The sequence below is a fragment of the Eublepharis macularius genome, chromosome 5, assembly GCF_028583425.1.
Source record: "Eublepharis macularius isolate TG4126 chromosome 5, MPM_Emac_v1.0, whole genome shotgun sequence".
NCBI lineage: Eukaryota > Metazoa > Chordata > Lepidosauria > Squamata > Eublepharidae > Eublepharis > Eublepharis macularius.
This window is the reverse complement of record NC_072794.1, coordinates 80,451,400-80,473,573: the sequence shown is the minus strand read 5'-3', so window position 1 is coordinate 80,473,573 and position 22,174 is coordinate 80,451,400. Positions and strand designations below refer to the sequence as shown.

General features: G+C 40.5%; 1 protein-coding gene and 1 long non-coding RNA gene across 3 annotated transcripts in view; one reads left to right on the top strand and one right to left on the bottom strand.

Moving 5' to 3' along the window:
* Window positions 1-3,049: 3,049 nt before the first annotated feature.
* On the bottom strand, window positions 3,050-14,344 carry LOC129331425 (uncharacterized). Its single transcript, XR_008597126.1, has 3 exons — window positions 14,279-14,344; window positions 4,939-5,057; window positions 3,050-4,126 (listed from the first exon to the last, which is right to left on the bottom strand). It is a non-coding gene; the product is annotated as an uncharacterized LOC129331425 (long non-coding RNA).
* A 70-nt stretch (window positions 14,345-14,414) lies between these two features.
* Window positions 14,415-22,174, top strand: part of FGGY (FGGY carbohydrate kinase domain containing) — a 327,353-nt gene continuing 319,593 nt past the window's right edge. For both annotated transcript variants that reach the window (XM_054981972.1, XM_054981970.1), the window contains exon 1: window positions 14,415-14,556. The gene's annotated coding sequence lies outside the window, so the exon portion shown is untranslated. The remainder of the gene's footprint in view (window positions 14,557-22,174) is intronic.

The window sequence follows — 22,174 nt, the reverse complement described above, 5'->3', positions numbered from 1 at the left end:
GTGTGTGTGTATTTTTCTAGTTGTGGTGTTCCTTTGTCAGTACAACTCTTTTTAGACTAATGACTTCTGGGAAATGTATTAGTAATGCTTGGGGAGTTTCTTTAGGGCTGGTTAGCAATGGAATGCAAGCAATCTGACCTATATATCATTATTTACTCAAGCATTTCAATATATGGCCCACTCTTCCCGAAAACTCAGGAGGCTAACACCAGCAATAATAAAAACGGTATACGTTTTTGTGTGTTCAGAGCTCTTTAATGGCTTTATTTCACTAACCATCCAAAAAACCTGTAAAATTATCAGAAGGAATTTGAGGAAATCCTCATGGGAAGAAGGGTGGTGGTGGTACAGTTTATTCTAACGTAGTTAGACATTTTGTCCAGTGTCAAAAAATCATGCAGTGCGAAATAAGTTTTTGAGCAGTTGGGTATATGGCATTTCTTTAAAAGAAATAAATGAGAAAAAGATAAAAAACAAGTAGAAAATGATGAATATTGTTTCCTTTCAATCTTCATAATCTTACATATTACATATATATTGTGGCAGTATTTGACTAGTCCAAGGCATTTACTGACTAATACTGAATTCTTTTTAAAGCAGTGTATTGTAACTTACCACTATGCTTAGCAAAGTCTGACGCCTTTCTCCAGCTCAAGAAGTCTTTCTCTGTCAGAAGTGGCTGTTCTAGCAGAGGAGGAAAAGTTTTTTCAGAGGAAGGCTTCTTAGGCTGGAGGAAGGTTTTAGGCTTTGCATTGTGTAATGGTAGCATACAAGTCAGTATTAGGACGGCCAGCTTACCTGCTTTGGTGGTCAACCTCTCTCCCTTTGCTTGGGTCCCTGAGTGCCATTCTAGGATTCCTCCACAATTCTGTGGTTTTAACCAAAATTTCTGACCCCCCCCAAATTGTGCATGAAAATAATTGTTAAAATGTTGCCTCTCTCACCCTGCACAAAATTCTCACATAATGAAAAGTGTGACCTGTGGAAACCACAAAATTAATATGGAAATTTTTGCAGTGCACACCCCTAACAGTAATTTTACTCATGATGGGAACTTTTTTCTCCACTAACATCTCTGTCACAAATGTATAATCCAGTCACTAGTCTTAGGGAAAAGGGGGAAATTAGAAACCTTAGGAGAAATGCCTCTTAGGAATCTTCAAAGAGGATTCCATTATTTGCTACAGAAGACCTCACTCACTGCTATAGCACCCTTCCATTTGTTCATGTTACAGGAAGATTTTTCATCTGTATAGGTGTGTCATGTATTCCCTGCCTGTGAGGCTGGTGCCCCAGGCAAGGAATACATGCCACTCTGTCTTTAGATGAAAGCTTTATTGATTATAGCCATTGGAGCATTGGCACAGCATAGGGTACCCTATGCTGCCACCCAGCGTGAAGCCTACAACAGCCAGTCCAGGCACATACCCTTTGGTTTCCCCCACATCCCTTAACGGGATCCCAAAAGAGGAAGGGTGAGCTATCCCATAAGCACAACTCATCCCAGTGGGATCTAGTTCAGTGCCTTGAAACTGCCGCCAAGTTGTGAGAAGCACAAAGGGAGGGAGGGAGACTGTGTTTGCCTCCACTGCCCAAACTGGAACAGCAGCTCTGACCACAAGAGGTTACTGGAGACGAGGCAGGCCCCTCCTATATTCCTCGTCTGCTCCTCCAGGCATGCTCACTCACCACTGACAAGAGGCATGCCCTCTTCCCCAGCCTCACCTCCCAGCTGCAATGCCTTGATTCTGCAAGCCCCTTTGTCTTAGGGCACACCAGGGAATTTAATTTAGAGGTTGCAATGTGCTGTTTCAGGGCTTCCAGTCATGTGCAGGCTCAGAGCTTTTTTGTGATGATATGCACCAGTACAGCATACCTGCACCTTTTTCCAGGGCTTTCACATGTCCTGCTATCTACCCCCCTCCTTCACCTCCATCCTGCTCTCATCCTCTTCACTGTCCTCCTTGGCAGTGGTGGTATTTACCAAGGAGGCAGCTGTCGTGTATTTCAAGGATGTAATTAAGGGGATGGAGAAAAGAGGAATTCTCAAAATGCATTCTCACTGCTGCCACCAATGGCTCTCCTCAGTTGCAGGTAGCCTGGCAAGCCTGGCTCAGCAACTTCAGGATGGAATTGGGGCAACAACTTACTTGGGGTGAAAGGGGAGAAGACAACGATGATGAACAGAGCAGCCCCCCCACCTGCTTTTGCAAATGCAGCCCTCTCCACACTGGTGCACCCCAACCAGCACTCCACCCACAAGTAGTAATGTGTTTGTGGGGGGAGAGACCTACCAGACTACTAGAAAGCTGGGGAGAAATAAACATCTTTGCCTTGAGGCATTCTCTCCCCCCCCCCCTCCAAATACACAATGGTAGCTTCTCTTTTTTGGGTCCCACCTGAGGCATGAACTTCAAATTTTGATACAACATGCTGTCATTTTTAGCACCAAATCAACATGCAGAGGGAGGATTTTTTAGAAGTGCAAGATGGGATAATTTAGGTATCTGGAACTGCTGAACTACATGAGGCATGAAGGAAACTGGGGCTCAGGAGCATGTTTTATAGTGTAATCCTAAGAATGGGACTGGAGTAATTCTGTTTTGGATTGCACTATTAATCTCTTAATTCCTTGTGATTACAATGTTGTCAGAGGCTAGCGTAAGCTGTAATTAATGGATAACCAGCTTCCAACATATAAGCATGTAAATGCATGTGTGTTGCAGGGGGGGAGGGATAGGGGAAGAATATTCTGGGGGAAAAACTACTCCCCTCCCATTTTTCAATGCACATTCCTTGTGTTCAGTTTGGTGCTCACTCAGTAGCATGGGGTGCTGCCATCTGGACGTAGCACTATTACTTTGTGGAGAAAAGGGCTTTGTTGCCAAGAGTTCCTTAATATTTACACATCACACACGGACACATACTCACATTAAAAAGATGGTTTGAAGACTAGTAATAAATGCTTTATTCACTGAAGCAAAACAGAGAAGAGACACCTTCAAGAGCAACACATTTGTTACAAAATAAATTATTGTGTTCAGAGCCTAGACACATATAATGTCATATATATATATAGTATACATGTATGCATGTCTGTAATATTTTTGATCAAAGTAGAACTTTCTGAAGGTGCCACCCCGCAACAGCTGATCTCTGTTGTGGCTCCTGCTTGGAAGCTCCCACCTGGTGGAATGGCTTGACTGATGAGGCCACACTTGTATCATTATACAGAATATATAAAATAGAGTTGTTCAGGAGGCATTTTTATAAATGGAATAAGGTTGTAGTTGAGAAGCCCCATTCTGATCCTAACAGCTGTGGCACACTCATAGCAATGATGTGCCAGCAGGGCATGGATGCTGCTAGTTGGACACAGTGAACACATGGGCACAGTGAACTGTCACTCACTGCTGTGCTTACAAGCCCCTGATGTCACACTGTCTCCACCCATAGCACCATAAAGCAGGGAGGAAAGTGCTGACAGCTGTACAATTGCCAAGGGAGCTCCTCAGATGTCGGTATGAGTCCCTTCTACACAAATGAGTCCCTGTGCACAAATTTAAGTACTTTTTTGGCTGTCTTGGGAAATTTTTGTTTGGTATTTATTCTGGACAGTAATTGTGAAATATTTTGATATTGTATTTTATTATATTTATCATATTTAACATGTACTAGCATTTTATCACTACTGCACTTTATAAATATTTATTATATCTGTTTCTATTGTATTCAATCCCCTCTGTTAGTGGTAGTCCACTTCATTTTGTAACTATTTATTTATTTAATTAGATTTATATTCCGCCCTCCCCGCATCAGCAGGCTCAGGGCGGATGTGAGGCATGGCTGTAGCTGGCATATCAGCCAAAGCTGATAAAAAGTACAGAGACTGGAGTTTCCAATCACATGCTAGGATGCTGCAGCACCCACAAAGTATAACTCTGCTCCTTCTAGGGGAGTGCAACTTCTTCTAGCACTGGATGATTCTTCTATCCTTGAGTGTCCATGTCAGTGACCAACAGCTCCTCAGTTTTGTCTTTATTGAGCTTCAGTGTATTGGTCCTCATCCATTCCATTTCCTTCTCCAGGCATTATGTCAGGCTTTCCACAGATCCACCCAATTCTGCTGTTCAGAAGAAACAGAGCTGTGTGTCATCTGCAGATTGCTGTCACCTCATTGCAAATCCATATTTGATCTCTCCCAGTGGTTTCATGTAGATGTTAAACAGCATAAAGACTAAGATGGCCCCTTGTGTGACTGTACCATAATAAATACTTAATATGTTTGATGAAAATGTTTCTAGCCCATGAAAGCTAGAAAACTCTTTGTTGCTCATACTGCAAGAGAATAAGCATGAGTACCCTGCTGAAAATGAACAGGGGGTCTTTGGAATTAAACATTCCATGGAGGAATGATGGCAGAGAAAAAAGGCATTGCTGATGTATTACATGGGAAATCATAGAAGCCACAGAACTTAATGTGTTACTGTCTCCATTCACCACTCAGGTGTGATTTTTTTCTTCCTTTAGAAAGAGCACACTAATGCTGTGCATTGAAGTATCAAAGCCTATATCTGACAGACCTTCATTATAATTAACTGTGATAACGCATGAAGAAAAGCCCAGCAGTTTGATCTGAACGTAACTGCAAGGAATCAAATGTCACATGTGAGTAATTCAGCCCATTTGATGCCGCAATATCTAACAGAAGGTATGAGAAAAACACATTCCCCATATTTTTCTTATGCTCCCTTTTTCATCACGCCTTCATGTTGTGCACATACTGAATGTGTTCTTGAAAATTTCAGATCAAGAGAATGTTAGAATAAATCTGTTATGAATAACGATTGATATATTATGACATTGATGCCGCTCCCACAAATAAAAATTGATCAAAATGCGTAAGAGGTAACAAATCACTTAAGTTCTCTCTCGTACCTTCAAAATCCCGTAAGATACTCATCTTTACATCCGTTTAGAGTCAGAAACAGGACAAAGGTACTCCAGTTTGGAAGCCAAGGCAAAGAAAAACATCTGTGATGATGCAGACAGTGCACCTTTTTGTAGAAGCAGAAACAAATCATTAGTTAGTAAGATTGTGAACTTTTTATGTTAAAAGGCTGATGTTTTCCTAAGCGGCAAAATTTATGCAGAGGCAAGAATGAGCAGCAGAATATATTACCATTGGATTCATACTGAGGGATTTCCTGTGTAATACTTCATAATTATATTCCCTTCTTTGTCCCTGTTTCCCTGTCTATTATATACTGGTCCTCTTCTCCTCTGTCAGTTTTCTTATGTTTTATCTTTCCTTCCTAAAACAGATAAAAATTTACGGTTGGTATTTTTAAAGTACTCAATATGCTGAGTACTTTAAAAATACCAATCCTAAATTTTTTAGGGTTTCCATCTCCTAGATTTTTTTGGGGTATTTTTTAACCCTTGTTATTTAGAACCAAGAACGAGCAAATTTCCCTGTTTTTGTTTCCTTTTATATTTTATGTATTTTTGTTGGTTTTGTAAATTAATTTGTAATATATACTTTTTAATGCACTGTAAAAGCATAGCATATGTCATTTATACATATATTGATTTGCTGATACTCAGCTTCTAAAAATACATACCTTTTATAAGAAAAACCAATGTTAAAATCAATAAGAAGTGGCTCAAAAACACAGAATCACAAATTCAAACTGCACGAGGGAGACACAAAACTGAAATTCGGATTTTCAAACTGAAAGAGCATGGATGAAAAGTTGGAAATTATTATTATTGTTGTTGTCGTTATAGAAAAATTACTTCAGGCTGTGAAAACAGAGAATATATTAAAAATAACTGAAACAAAGGCTGAATACAAGAAGAAACAGTCTGAGAATAGATTAAATGGCTGGCCAAGCAGTATCAGTTTCCCCAAAGGAAAGAGACCCCACTCTCCATAGCAGCCATTTAGTGGCAGCATTCACTACTCTTTCTCAAAATTCCAAAAGTTCTCACAGACTTAGCAAAGTTGGGGACTCCTAGTGTAAATACATACCATTTGAAAATATCTGGCTTTCCCCCCTTTTAATATAAATCACCACACGTCATCAAGTTTGTCTCAGTTAAAATAATGGAACTTTCAATAAGGCTTTTGTACCAATATTCTGTAAGGGTATCATAATAAGTAAATTTGGTATGTCTCAAAATTTTAATATAAATGAAGGCAATTATGAAGTTCACATTGTGAGTTTTGCTTGAATAATTCACACTTAATCGAACAATACAATTTATTAATGTTTTTTATGTGTAACCTTCACTATTGTAACAAAGTCATTCCCTCTGACCCAGACTTCAGGTCACGTGGGAAATCTAGGATTCAATCTTGTGACAATTTTATTTTTACTTTAAAACAGCTGTGTGTGGGGTGAAGGCTCACAATGTAATTGGAACAGCAGCACTGCACAGGGTGTTTTCCCAAAAAAAATTCTCCCGAGTCTTTTTTTTTTAACTTGCCCCCTGAAGTCCTTCAGTGTTCTCGAGATGAGTGATCTGGGAACTAGTGGGCCCTGATTCAAATGTCACCTCTGCCTTGAACCTACGAGATGGCCTTTGGCACACTACTTTAAACCCCTTCCCTGGTAATTCACCTGTCTTCCATAGTTGCTATAAAGATTACCAGTTAACGTTGGTGACATTTTGTACTACTTGAACTCTCTCTTCAAACAATTTACCAAAAACCTGCTCAGTCAAGAGAGTAGTATTTATGAAGAGCTGCAGAGAGCTCCTGTATGGGGGAGAATATCTGGTCACCCATGTACCCTTTTTGCTTTTAGAATGAGATCCCTTTCCATGTAACTAATGCTCAGTGTTTAAAAATAAGGAACTTCTACTGCATATCTAGTTTGGATCTTACTGCCAGTTTGTTTCTGGCTTCTTTAAATATTTTTCAATTATCTTTTAGTTTACACAAATGTAGCATTTGTCAGCAACAGTGGCAGAAATTAATGTACTCTTTGCTCAAATTTTTGTGTAGGAACTTATGAGGCAACTGTGTCCATCCCAGCATTTTCTCCCTTTAATTTTCATGAAGTTGATTAAATTTTCCACTGCTTAGTTGTGGGCTTTTTCAGCAGCAGTTTGGTTATTTGGAACAGCTTACTCAAGAATGTCAGGAAGGCTCCTAACTTACTGAGTTTTTGGAAGCTTGCTACGCCTGCATTGTTCAGCAGGGCTTTTGGAGAAGACAACTGGGTAATCTTAAATCCTGGATGCTGGCACATCTCTGGTGATAGCAAAGCACCAGCAAACAAAAAACAAAAAACACGGTACTGGAGTTCATAGCAATACGACCTGAACTCATTGAACACAGAGCAGCGTGTCAACAATGCTTGTGTGCCCACTAGATATGAAACCAGTCAGCCAATATAGGTTGATGCCAGCACACCATCCTGATATTATTTCCTCCCCCCCGCCCCGGAACAACCAAACAAAAGAACAAAAGCAACACAGCATTGTGTGCTGTACGGAAGACTGTATGGCATTATACCCCACTTAAGTCCTTCCCGTTTCTGCAGCCAAATCTCCAGGAATTTTCCAAGCTGATGTTGGCAACCCTACACCCAGAATCTCCACAGAGTGTTTGGCAAAGGAAACCCTCATAGAAAGGCCACGCCAAATTATATGTTCAGGTGTGAAAGAACAGTTTTTTTGCAAGGCAAAGGGACTTGGTGGTAGCCTGAATAGCCTAGTACTAGCTGAGCTTATCAGAGCTCTGAAGCTAATCAAGATTGGCCTTGGATTAGTACTTGGATGGGAGACCACCAAGGAAGACTCCAGTTACAGTGTAGAGGAAGGCAATAGCAAACTACCAGCCCTCATCTGTTAGCTTGAAAACCACAGAGAGGTTGCCAAAAGTTGGTTGTGAGTTGATGTCACTTTATTATTACAATAAGGGAACATTGACATTAGGGCTGCTTCTGTATAAAAGTTTTGCACTATCCTAACCCTCAACCTGGAGCAGAGTTTTCTAGAACATCCACATAATGCCACCCTTCACCATTGCTCCTTTCATCACATTTTTGGAGGTTTGCCCCAATGTTTCCCAAACTTGCTTTTCCTGAAATATCAGAGTCAAAGCAGATTTGCCTGCCTCTGGAGGAGGAGGTACAGATTTATAAATTCCCCTGCCCACATCTGGTGCCATCCCCTCCTTATTCTCTTATGCTTACCATACCCCTACTACCCTCAGGTGAATTTTAGCATCATGGGGTAGGGGCGAAATGGTAGACACGAGGGGACACAGAGGAAAAAGTATAACCCCATGTGGAAGCTTGGTTGCTGCTGTGAATGCCTCTGCATTTGCAGAAGCAATGAGTCCACAACAGGGAATTATCTCCATGTGGAAGCAGCCTAGGACAGCTGCAAGAGAATATTAAAGTGCACATTCACAAAAGACATTGCTGCCATTCCCCTGTTGGGGTTTTGTGTTTGAATACCTTTAAGAGCATCAGCTAGCTTCAAACCCTAGCCAGAGATATTGATTAAGGAGGGATCTTGTAAAGGGGTAGGGAGAGCAGTCTCTTAATAGCAGTGTAGGGATTGGCCACATTTCATCTGCAGTGGCTCCGACTGAGCTTTGTGCATCTAAATGTTCAGTTGTGCTGTTGTACTTACTAGTAAATTATTCTTAAAGCATTAAAACTAAATTTAATGCTAATGAGAAACTTAGTCTGACTCTGGCTCTGCATGATAATACAAATCCATTGTCCTGTATTCCAGAGTGCTGCCACTGCCAGCAGGAGGACAGGAATGAACGAACTACATACTTTGAAAAAATATACAGCTGACATTTTCCACATGGCAAGATATGCATTTCCCCAAATGAACTTTTAGGAGTGTGCACACACACACATGCACGCATGCGCACTCATGCAGGCACACGTGCACACGTACAGAGCTGTGATTCGAACACCAACTACCATCAGAAGTTAATTATACAGAATGATAAGGCTTGTTTAAACACCCTTCAACTCCAAATGCTTTGGCAGCTACCCCATTTGCATCTTCCTTCCTTCCTTCCTTCCTTCCTTCCTTCCCTCTTTCTTTCTTTCTTTCTTTCTTTCTTTTCTTTCTTTCTTTTTTTCTTTCTTTCTTTAGCTTGCTTAAAGACAGCATTGAATGTTTACAGCACCTGGTTCTCTTCCCTTTCTCCTTTTCTGGGTTGGCTTGTTTTTTTAAAAATCACTTTCTAATAACCTATCATTTATTATACAATCATTAAGAGTATTGTATTTCAGCAAAGAAGCTGATCTTTGTATAGTTTTAATAGGTGTGAAAGATGCACTCACAGACTTCTTAAACGATTCCCTGAATATTATGAGCATGACTTTTCAGAGTAGCTAACAATTGGTTTTACAAGCAATATATGTACTATTAGCCAGGTTGTAGGCCCCTGAATGCATTTTTTAATATTGGTACCGAGTTCTGGTATTAACAAAAATAAAGTTGTACCTTAGAGCTATCATGAGTTCAGCAGGAGGCCTTGGGTAAGCCTCTCCTGTCAGTCCCAGCTCCTCAGGTGCATTGTGGGGATAATAACAACACTGACTTGATTCACCACTCTGAATGGGGCACAAATCTATCTAGAAGAGTGGTAATAAACACATTTGTTGTTGTTGTTCTGTGCAGAGTTGTTTTTCTGTCACTAGCACTGGATATTCGTACTAGCCTCCTTTTCTATGAGATTAAGAGATTTTATTTCAGAGGACAAGACTTTGAAGCAGGTTGAAACATGGTTTAAAAATTAAGTACTTGATGCTACTTTAGTGGAAGGCAGACATAAGGCCACTCCTGACTATATAGCCTGCCAGTGAAGATCTACATTTCAAGCCCTACTCTCTGTGCCCCCACATTCAGAGGTAAGGTGGGTAGTGATTAAAGAAAGGACATTTTCTGTGGTGGCACCTTGCCTTTAGGACACATTCTCTGTTGAGGCTTGCCTAGCACCTCCTTTAAGGCTCCAGGCCAAAAAAACAACTTTTAACCTAGGCTTTTAATTAGTGGTTTTATCTTATCAGCTTTTTAATTGTTTTCTTGTTCTATGCATAGTCTTTAAGATGCTTATGTCTCTAATGGCTTGTGCTTTAATAGCTTCTGTTTTAATATTATGGTTTTTAATTGTAAGCCACCTCAATCAGAACTCTGAAGAGGTGGCATAGAAACATTCTAAATAAATAAATAAAATGAATTCAACTGGACAACAAATAAACAAACACATTATCCTGGACCTGTTGAAAGTTTCAACAATAATATTTTTCTGGTCGTACTATCTGGAATTGGGATCAGAGGCACTGCATGTTGTAGACAAAGCTGAGAACAGCTGTACTGGTCTACACAAAATCCAAAACCAAGAATGAAATCCATTTGATCCCAGTTATTAGGTCCAATCAATTTGCCACAAAATATTGGGCAACTACACAACTAGGACATTGTCTTTAGGAAGACTTGACTTTTGCAGAGGGAATGATAACATGAGTATCTGTGCTTCTACTGATGTCCTTTTAGGATTAATGACACCATAAATGTGAACATTAAACAGTAAACACAAATGTCATTAGGAACTAAGACATGGCAATGATGTGAATTCTTAACTAGATGCTGGTGGTAACTCACAGAAGCAATTTCCCAATGGAGTATCATGGAGATGTGCAATGAATCGTAAGCCTTTCTTTACAGGCATTCTCCCTTGGACCAACACACCTGCTTGCAGCCACAAAAAAGACAGTGTGTAAATGTCTGGAATATTACATAAAAGCTGTCTGGCAGACCAAGCAAAGCAATTAAATCCATCCTTCTTAAATGAACTTGCAGCGCAGGTCAAACAAATCTAATTTTTATTGTTCCTTAAGGAGATGGTGTCTGTGTGGGAGACAAAGGAGGGATGAGGCTGTAAGCTTTAAAGTAAAATCAAGATGGCTTAAAAATTAAATGTTCACAGAAGCGCCACAACAGGCCAGATAAATGATATATTATAGTAGGGATTTAGAACTAATTGATGACCAATGTTGTAATGCACTGGTAGCTACACAGTGATCTATGATACATCCCAGCCTCACTGAAGGGACATCTTAAGGAGATAAACTGTTAACTTGTTAACCTGAGAGGGAGCAGGAAAGGAAAAAAAAAAACCCCAGTAACTTCAAGAGAAGGAGAAGGTCATGCCCTACTAATGCACTGTTGTGCCTTGCAATGCAAAAATCAAATTATTATAAACAGAATATGGCTAGCAATTATGATGCAGAGCCCAGTCGTTTGTACAAAAAAACAAAGTTATGCTACCTACGTAGAAAATACACCAATTGTCTTTTACACATGAAAAACTATAAAAGAACCCAAGATGAAGAAGAACCTAATCATGAACATAATCAATTAATGTTGTCTAATGCCCCACACAGTTAAACTGGTGTGGTATATGGTGTTTCAGTCACATGTTCAGCTGTACCTGTACTGAATATAACTTGAGAATTACTTGGAGCAAGACAAGTATAAAAAAAATCAGACTGTACATGTGTTCAATGTAAATTGTGAACAGGGCTTTGGATGAACTTGGCCAGGTAGTGCAGAAGTTTTGTGATTACTTCACTACAAATCCTGTTCAAAAGTCATTCCACATTATGTACCACATTACCATCAATCTAGTTTTGGCACCCTTGTATTCATGTATTGGATCTGCAGATCTCGTGAACATTGATCTGTGGTGTTTCACAAAGTATTTAGATCTCCAATGGCCAATCAGATGCCCTGCTTGACAAAACACTCGCACACTTAAAAAAAGTTGGTGAAAGGTGTCAGTGGGTGCTTTGGTGCCCACTGGAACACAATGGGGATCCCTGAGCTATTGGTTTAGTTGGAGATTTTTGCTGCTGGTATTTAGTTATAGTTGAAGGATGCTGTTTTATGATGTTTGTTGTATTTATGCTATTTTTAGTATTATTTTGGAAACTGCCTCAAATGTGTGGAGGAAGCAATAAAAATATTTTAAACAAATAAATATGGATTGGCTTAAAGTCCATCGATGTTCTGGTTTATTACTTATGCCTGCAGCCGCCAAGGGAGATATCTTCTAAATATCCTTATTTTCATGATGACTCCAGTATTTTAAGGGTTACTACAGCTAAAAAAGGTCACTTTTTTGTTTGCTTTTAGTCACCCCCATGTTCAGTGCTGCAGAGGGTATTAAAGGAGATCAATGTTGGTGGCAAGGCAGAAATACTTTCCACATTGGGAAACTCTTCCAAATAATTACTAGAGCCTCCAATGTGACTTTAGCTCCCGTGTTGCAATAGTTAACTGAATAATCAGCTTTATGGAGAACTCATTTCTCAACATGTTTGGACTTTGGCCTTGAAAGGCTACGGCTGCTAGTGAAGTAATATGACTAAGAGAGTCTTCTTAGACAGATTTATGCTAAGAGTTTCTCCTCTAGCAAGTGTCACATCAGGTCTAGTCTGTAAGGGGAGAATATATTAAAGATGTCATCTCATACTTAGAAACTAGTATCTGACATTAGTGGTCAAGAGTCAGCAAGTCACATTAGAGCGATACTGATTACACCATTGTTGGTATTGACCCTCTCTTCTACTTGAAATAAAGCAGAGCTTTCATTTGTAGGCAGAACTAGAGCGCTAAAAAAGGAAAGAATCCCAGAAGTGCTTGTTCTTCCTTTAGTCTTCCCAAGGTTTCCTGTAAAAGTCAGAGGGCTAAATTATATATCGCATAGGGCATTTGTATCAGATCTCCCAGTGTTTACTTAAATAGTAAAAAGTAGCCATGGGAGTTGGATCTGTTGGTGGACTGGGATCAGAGTCACGGTGCTCTGGCAAGTTTTAAATTTTATTTTAACGAAACCATTCCATCCTATACCATTTCCCAAAAAGAAGTCTCTTCTCCAAGCTATTATTAGACCTGGTAGAGGAAAAAAAAGGTAAAACATCTGCATTGTATCTCAGTAGCTGGATGCAGCTTAGGGGTAGTGATCATGGGTATTTTTTTCTTCAAGGAAATGGAAGGGAGGGGTTGTTTCAGAGACTATTTCAACATTAAAACTGATATTTGGCTATAATTAGTGGACATCCTACATGTAGTTTATCATACATATGGACTGTGCACATGTAGAAATTTGAGGGTATGCTTGATGGCAGCATTGGAGTGCGCATTGTAGCATGCACACAGCAAAAAGCATGGCTACGTATCAATTCCATGCTAATTTCTACAGAAAGTACTTTCCATGTAGGAATTTTGTAAATTTTTGAAGTTATCTTTATTTTCACTTTTTTCTGTTTATGTTAATTATGTGAAATCTTGAACTGTTGTTAAATAGTGAAACACATTCCATTAATAGTGTAGCACTTGTGTTCAAAACACTTCAAAAATCTTTGTAATGCTTGCTTACAACAATCCTGCATGACAGGTCAGTATTATCATCTCCATATTGTAAAAGTGGAGGTAGATTAAGGCTGGATTTGGATATCCCTGCATGCTCTAATTAAATGGAGAGCGTTCTGTTTGCTGTGCTCATCTCCTCTCACCCTTCCATCTCCTCTACCAGGAACAGCTGGACCGAACACTTTCTGGTTTAACCAAGCTTCAGTTTCCCATGACTTTCAAATGCAGGTCCCTCAGAAACCACAATCTTGGACTGCGCTTGTGCACAATGTGGACAAGGATCTGCTTCGTTAGAGTCTGTCATTTGACTCCACCCATTGCATTTTTACCCAGCCCTTTCTCCAAGGACTACAGGGTAGCATATATCCCCCCTCTTCAGTTTTATCTTCACAACAGCCCTGTGAGACAGGCTAGACTAAAAGAGACTGACCCACCCAAGGTCACTTGGCAAGTCTCATGACTGATTGGATTCGACACTCCATCACTGTTTCTCACTGCCGCAAGAGTGGTTTGCCACGGGCCACTTGTTCGAACCCGCTCCAAATAGTCTCACTACACTTATACACCACCTCTGGGCAACTGAAATATATTTTTATCATGTAAAAAGGCGAGATGAAAAAGGGGCAAAGAAGAATAAAACTGTAATTGTTAAAACGCCGTTCTGAAATGCGGCAAAATCTTTCCTGGCAAGACCTAGCTATCTGATCAACCTTGGCAAAGCCTCACATTGTAAACCTCCCGGCCGCCTTTACGATGCAGTTTGGGGGCGGCATTCTTATTCTTCAGCAGAATCCTGAGGGAGAAATGGGGACGGGGAGGGTGGCTAGCCAGAGGACGGTCGCATACCGGCCCTTACCACTCTTTTCTCCGCCTCTCGAGGCTCAGCACGTTTCAAGACCGGGACAAAAAAGGGAAGATTTCCAGCCAGTCACGGCTGACGGTGAATCGACCAATCAGGAGACGCATTGCAAACAGACGGCCGCGGAGAGGAGAAAATGTGAGGCGTTTTTCCGGCAAGTGCTGCTGCTGCCAGGAGCCCGGAAATTGCCTTGTCAGGAGAAGTGTGGTTTCTGCAAAGTGTGCTGTTAGCTGCTTGTCCATTGCTAGCTAAGGTCATATTTCACTTTTGGGCAAGTAAGTGGCCTCGGCTTTCCAACTCAAATAATAATTAGCTGTGTACCAGAGAGTCTTATATCAGGAAATCCTTAGGCTGCTGTATCTTTCCTTTTCTCGTAGAGAAAAAAAGATGTATATGCCAGGTTTTTGCTATATCTTTTCATGTTTTCCACGCCATTGGTAACTGTGTGGCTGAAATCCTCTGCAAAATTTATTTGGGATTAATTGAACTCAATGGGGCCTACTTATGAGTATATGTAGGACTGGGCTGTGAATGTGCCTGCTGCTAATGGTGGAGAAAGGAAGAGAAATTAGGCTTTAAATTCCTACTCTGGGTGTGTATAAATGCCAGGATTAAAACAAAACAACTTTTTTGTTGAATTACTCCTTTTCACACAAACCAGAGGGAAAGCATAGGAACCTTCGCAAAAAGCTCTTGTTAATAGAGGCTTGGTTCACACACGCAGGAGAATGATGTGGTAGAATGGGCTGCATCACTTAAGGCTGCAGGGAGGGTTGCCAGCTCCAGTTTGGGAAATTCCTGGAGACTTTGGGGTGGAGCCTGGGGAAGGGGAGGGAACTCGGCAGGAATGTGGTGCCATGGAACCTGCTGTCCAAAGATGTCATTTTCTTCAGGGAATCTGATCCTGGTAATCTGGAGATGAGTTGTAATTTCAGGAGATTTCCAGGCCATATCTGGAGGTTAGCAAGCCTAGTAACCTGTAGATGGTGTATTCCAGTTGTATAGTTTTCTTTGTATTAAACCGCCAGCCCCCCCCCCCCCGTGCTTACTAAATAGTATAGCTGGAAGGAAGGCTTTCTTTTCTCTTTATCTTGCTGTTTTGGTTTTCTGCTTGTGTAAACCAAGCCTAAAATGAAAACATCCCAGAGGTAATGCTTTAGTGTTATGTGCCTGATTACTTGTCTTGGGAGGAGAAGTGCGTAAGTCAAGAGCCCTTGACTAGATCAAGGGCTCTTGACTTACCCACTTCCCATTTTCCTCTTACCGTGAAGAAAGGAATGATTCACAGTTTGAAGCAAGTTGTAAAGTTATCCTAGCCAGTGTGTTGTAGTTAAAGTGTCATTCTCCCAGATCTTGGTCCCAGGTTCGAACCCCCACTTTACCATAGGAGATTGCTGACTGAACTTGGGCCAGTCACACACTCTCACTTCAATCTACTGCACAGGGTTATTGTGAGGATAAAATGGAGAATTATGTAAGCCTCCTTGAGTCGCCATTGGGGTGAAAGGTGTGTTATAAATGGAGTAAATAAATAAACATCCACACAGAGATGTAATCTGGTGATAGGTATTATATTCATACATGGTGCTTATTTCTTTATTCAAGGCACTGGACAAAATAAGGTCATTTCAAACAAAATCCCTGAATGGGAAAAATTCCTATCTTGAAATTAATATGCAGTCTGTATGTAGATTGTCCTGTGTGACAATTGCATGTTTATGCATTTTGCTGTATGTTAGAAGTGATGGAAATCAAAGGCTTACTGATGTGTATAATACAGAAAATGTACTTGTGCATTCCTTATACATGATGTAATCTGTAATGTAAAATTATCCAGATATTCCTTATTTTGTGTATTTTTTTGTAAAACAGCAGTATAAAAAGTTGCAGCATAATTTTAGAATATCTGATTAGAGGCTGAAGGTAACCCTTTTGGCTCAAGTATGCCAAAAACCAAAATCTTTGCAATAACATTTATTAAGGCCAACCAGAAAAGCAGGCCAAACACACTGCAAGTTCTATAGCTCTCTGGAACTCTTCATCAAGCTGCATGTTAAAAAAAGCAAAAACAGGTTGGAGGAAAGAGGAAAAGAAGTTGTTTCATGGCATGGCCTTACAGCCTTCTGTTTGAATAAAATGCCAGGTAGACCAGTGGTGGTAAGTGCAACTGGTATCAGGTTACACCTTTGGCCTTCTTTCCAGATGCCAGCTCTACTATCTATTCATGTCTATCTGGTACTCTGTTTGGGGTACAAACTAGAGGCTTTTTGGTCATGACTTCAAACAGCTTCTTCTCTTCCCCATCTCCAGCCTGATGAAGAGTTCTGCGGAACTTAAAAGCTTGCAGTCTGTTTTCAGTTACTTTAACAAAATACTTTTGTTTCTGAATATATATTTTCTTGCTTGCTTGCTTGCTTTCTACTTATATCCCACCATTCCTGCGAGCGGGCTCAGGGCGGCTTCCAACAGAATATATTGTTAAAATACAATATTTTACATTATTTTATAATGATTTTACTAAGTGCTCAAAGTGTTTTACAAACAGACTTCTTGAGAAGAAGAGAACACTGAGATAAATTTATGTTAGGTAAATAGCTCTGTTCATTACCTGTGGCAAGTAATTACTTCCAGGATATGAAGCCATAGAAGTTTTTATTAATTGAGCAACAATTGGTTCTTTTTTGCCTCTGATTTGTTGTTGTCTACTAACAAGTCTGGTTGGGATATAAAAAATGTTGTAGGCTTGTAACTTTGGACTTGGGCAAACATTTAATCAAAAGATGTATTGCACCAGGAAATAAGTATCTCTCCCTGTGTCAAACCAGCATTGCAAGCTATGCTGTTAAGCATGCATGATAGAATTTTACTTCAGTGCTGATGTTGGCCATGTTAGTGTAGATATTTAGGCTACAACCCTAAGAGTACTTTCTTGGAAGTAAGCCCCAATGAATAAAATGGATCATTCCCTTAGAAAGCAATGCTAGGCAGGTCTACTCAGAATCGTATTCAGGTCTGCGTAGTGGGGCACAGGGTTTTAGGAGATTGTTCTTAGGATTGCACTGTTAGTGACTGATTCAGAATTATTCAGGTCTTGTTATTTAAGGATGCAGAGAATGGTGTGTACTACATTCTTTGTGATCTGATACCTTTTAAAAAGTGTTTTTCTTGTAAATTAGCTGGTGTTAGAGCTTCTGATTTCTCTTAGATTGATGCAACAGGAATTTTCAGGAATATAGTGTGTTAGAATTGCAGATTTATCAACAATCTAAGTAAATGTTTAATTTTCAAATGACAAATTACTTAGGGCTGTATCTCTACATAATTACTATGCAAAGATGGCCAGCTCCATGTATTAAATTATGGAAAATGGTTACTGAAATATTCTTACTGCCGGGCTAAAAGTGTCCATAAAAATGTGGTTTACAGCAAGTCTTTAAAATTGATTTAATTGTTGAATTTACTACTCGCCTTGGTTTTCCAGTATCTGCCACAAATAATTATAGACACTTGGTTTGGGTGATGTTTCAATAGTAAGAGCTTGCTGGAAAACATACTGGGTTGCAGCCAATATGCAAATGTTGATGTCTTGTCACCTTGTAGAGCCCTATACAAAGAGTTGTAGAATTAGTAATTCATCAGCTATGAATTATCTATGTCTATGGAAAGTTTTCTTTGCTTCTCTTGGCAATCACAGCCTGTCCTTGTGGTATCTTTCTCCCTGCTGTTTATCTTGGGGTTCTCAGAGGCAATCACATGTAGGCAGGTTGATATGTTTTGGGAGCTTGCTGGTAAATTTGCCTGTGTGGATTAGGGCATAGGCTGCAGTTCTAAGGACATTTTTGTGTTCTCCAGTTAATAATGTGATCTTACCATCTGAGCAGATCTATTTAGGATTGCTCCCTAGTTGTTTATAGTAATCCTAATCTGTTAGTGGAATGAGGCTCCTTGTGAGTAAGAGAGGGGAATTAGCAGCAAGGAGTAAGGCTGTGCTAGAAGAGTAACAAGCAGGACCTCCATCAATGTTTACGAGGTCCTCTCGAAAGTTTCGAGACAGGTGTTCTTCAAAGCAAAGAGTAACTTGATTTAAAGGATTTAAAGGAGAAAATACATACTGTACACACAAGAAGTAGTAAACTGTTGGCACACACAAGAAGTAGTAAACTGTTGGCACAGACACACAGAGTCCTAGGAAATTAGTTAGAGATTAGAATAGAGTGAGGGATGGTAAATATATTTGCCTATCCAGAACAGTAGTTCATAGAGGAAGAGAGTTTCAAACATCTTGCGTCTTTGGCCAGGGAGGAAGACTTAGAGAAGGAAACTCTGAGGGCACTACGCTTGGGTCCCAGTGAGCATGTACAATTTGAGTGGGGCAAAGCTCTGGTTTTTATAGGGCAAATCATGTCATGAGGCTGGGGAACCCTCTTGGCTGTTGAGACAAAAGTTCAAACAGTTCCGGAGAATGACAAAGGTTTTAGCACCTTTGATTGTTGTTATTAGGGTGCAGCAAAAGAGTAAGATTGGGTTTTCCTGTTGTTGGAAAAAGGAAGCGATTGATTCTTTATGTTCCTGGAGCTGGGCTATATGAATTATGTGGTGGCAGGAAGGAATTTACAATTTATCAATGCTGATTGATGGCCCATCGACTGGAGGATGGGTTGTAAATCAAGGGAATGAGGAGGAGTGATTGGAATATGTTGGGGATGACTCAGCGGGAACCTTTGTTGTCAACGAGTGCATGTCCATATCTTGGAGGAGGTAGGAACTAATCACTCCTAGTCCTCGGCTTTTGCATTTGTATCTGCATTTGCATTCCATTCATGCTTTATTCTCCCAGGCAAGACTTGGTAACTGCTTTGTCCATCTGGCTGGAATCTCCCTGATACAGATTAAGCTGTATTCGTTCAGGGGCTCTGTGACTTTTATATCACAGGCTGTATTAAACATGGCGGAGGCTGGGGTCGACTGCTCACAACCCCTCTGATCTTGATAAAGTCATGGTGACTGCAGAGTCTTGTATTTACTTCTGAGCTGGTCCTTGAGCTTGATTGTGGAATCTCTTTGAACCTGGTTCAGCTTATTTATTTACCTTTTTAAATGAGGATCAACAAAGTAAAGGTTTACATGAGTGCAAGGTTTGTTATCTGATGATTACTGAGGATGTAAACAAGCCTTTTTACACTTATAATTCTATTCCTGAAGCCTGACAAATTGATTAGCTTGCTGAGAAATGTGTGCATTACTTATTGAAAGCCTGAATAAGTGAATGCATGCTTGAGAGGACAGCTACAGAAAGAAGCCTGTTAGTCTTATATTTATTGTGGAATTATCAGCTGTAACAACTTTAGGGTTCATTGATCAGACTTCGATTTTTGCTGACATCTGTCATGGCAACATCTTGTTCCCACTTGAGTGAGTTTTTTCTTGAGCCGGTTAGAGATGAAAAACAAGTTAGTTGCTGCTTTTCCTTTTCAACACTCCTCAAGACTAAGAAAAGCTAGTATAGCACAGTAGATATTGTTGATATGGCTCAGGGAGACCTGGGTTCAAATTCCTGGGTGACTGTGGGCTAGTTAGTATCCTTTAAGTTAACAATGTGCTTGGGGAAGGAGAGGAATAAAAAGCAAAACAATCCCACAGCTGAGTAGGCTGTCTTGAATTCCTTGGAGTAATAGCAGATGGCAATACAGTAATGTTTTTCTCCTTCACAAACCCTTGCATTGCTTGTGTATTATCACAAAGGTTCCCAAATACCAGATTTGTGCTTGGTTGAGTCATGAAAGTTTTGCGGCTGTGATGCTGGACAGCTTGCTGCATGCACCAAAGATCAATATGGGGACTAAAGCAGGAACCTTTGTTCTTGTTTTGTTAAAAGTTCTGAAACCACTGCAACTGGGTTTCTTTATTGATATATTCAGAAGGATTTGTAAATTCTGCTTTTAAATTACATCATAGAGTAAAGTAGGAGGAATACAGAAGATTCCTATATTCAATTTTATGCTATGTTACTTGTTACATAACATTTCCATCCCACGTTTAAACATGGGTGAAGGGCCAGCCTCCAATTCATTTAATTTTATATTTATTTATAATCCTCCTTTCTTGCTGAGGCCCAAGGCAAATTTCATAGTGTAAAACTGCAATCAAACAGCACGAGACATCAGACAAACAATGCAGAAAGACTAGGATTACAAAAAATCACCAGTCATTTCATTTATTTCATTTTCAACCGAAGTTTGGTTGGATTATAAATAATCAGGAACAGTGCAAAAAAGAAGCAAGTGTGATATGTCATAAACAATGCAAAAAAAAACAGAATTGCAAAAGTGGAAAGTAATGCTGTAATAGCAAGATAATACATACAATACACATTCGACTATAATCAGGTACCTTTTATAAAAGCATCCTCCATTTATTTCAACGACAGACTTAATTTCGTTTTAATTAATTTGCTAGTTTACTTGAAATATAAGTGCTAGTTGCACTTATATTTCACTCTCTCTGCATGCAGACTCAGGATAGATCACATTAGAGTATAAAAAAAGGTAGCAAAATAGCTAAAATAATTCCATCTTATAAAACTCATTCACATTGCACAATCCCGAAACAACCAAATCCCATGAGGTGAGTGGCAAGCTATTAGATGTTATACAGACTAGGAGGGGCAATGTCCCCCTCCTGGCAGGAGGCTGGTTAAAAGGGGTGGGGGTCTGCTCACCTCAACCACCATATGCCTGGCAGAATATCTCTGTCTTACAGGCCTGGCACAAAGATGATAAATTTTGCCAGGCCCGTGTTTCCACAGACAAGAGAATTCCACCAGGTCAGCACCAGGGCCGAAAAGGCCATGGCCCTGGTGGAAGCAAGATGAACCTTCCTGGGGCTGGGAACCTCTAGCAGATGTTGCTGTACAGAACACAGGACTCTCCAGGGAACATATGGTGTGATGCGGTACCACAAGTATGCTGGTCCCAATCTGCTAAGAGCTTTAAAGGTCAAAACCAAAACCTTGAACTTAATCTGGAATTCCACTGGGAGCCAGTGCAGCTGGCGCGGTATCAGTGTTTTATGTGACTGAAACAGAGTCCTGATCAGGGTACACGCCGCTGCATTCTGGATCAGTTGCAGCTTCCAGAGCAGGCCTAAAGGCAGCCCAGTGTAGAGTGAGTTGCAGTAATCTAATCTGAAAGTGACCTTCAAATGGATCACTAGCATGGTCGGGGACTGAAAGGTAAAGAACAAGTTGCCTGATTCAACAGGTGGAAAAACGTAGACCTGACAACTGCCACGACTTGGGCCTCTGTTGATAAGAAGGCATAAGAATGCCACGCCCAGAGTCCTCACTACCTGCATTGATGCTGAGAGTCAGATCCCAGAACCTAAGATCCCACGGCCCAGATGCAGGACCTCTGTCTTAGTAGGATTCAACTGCAATCGGCTCTACAACTATCTCGTCATTACTTCCAAAGTCCTATCCAAACTATCTGGGTGTAGTCTGACTGGCCATCCATTAGTAGCTAAATTTGGGTGTCATCAGCATATTGGTGACATCCCAATCTGAAACCCTGCATCAGTTGGGCGAGGGGGCACATATAGATGTTAACATCGGGGACGGTATCACCCCTCGTGGAATTACACACTCTAAATGAACGAGGCAATAACTGCTCCCCCAGTGTCACTCTCTGTTCCTGACCATGGAGGAAGGAGACCAGTCACTGCAAGGTGGTCCCATGAATCCCCACATTGGCAAGGCTGTGGGTCAGCAGATCAAGATTGATCATGTTGAATGCTGCTGAGAGAGCTAGTAGTAGCAGCACCGACCCACCTTGATCCAGGTGTCTGCGGAATTTGTGAGGACGACCAACGCTGTCTCCATCCCATGGCCAGGGTGGA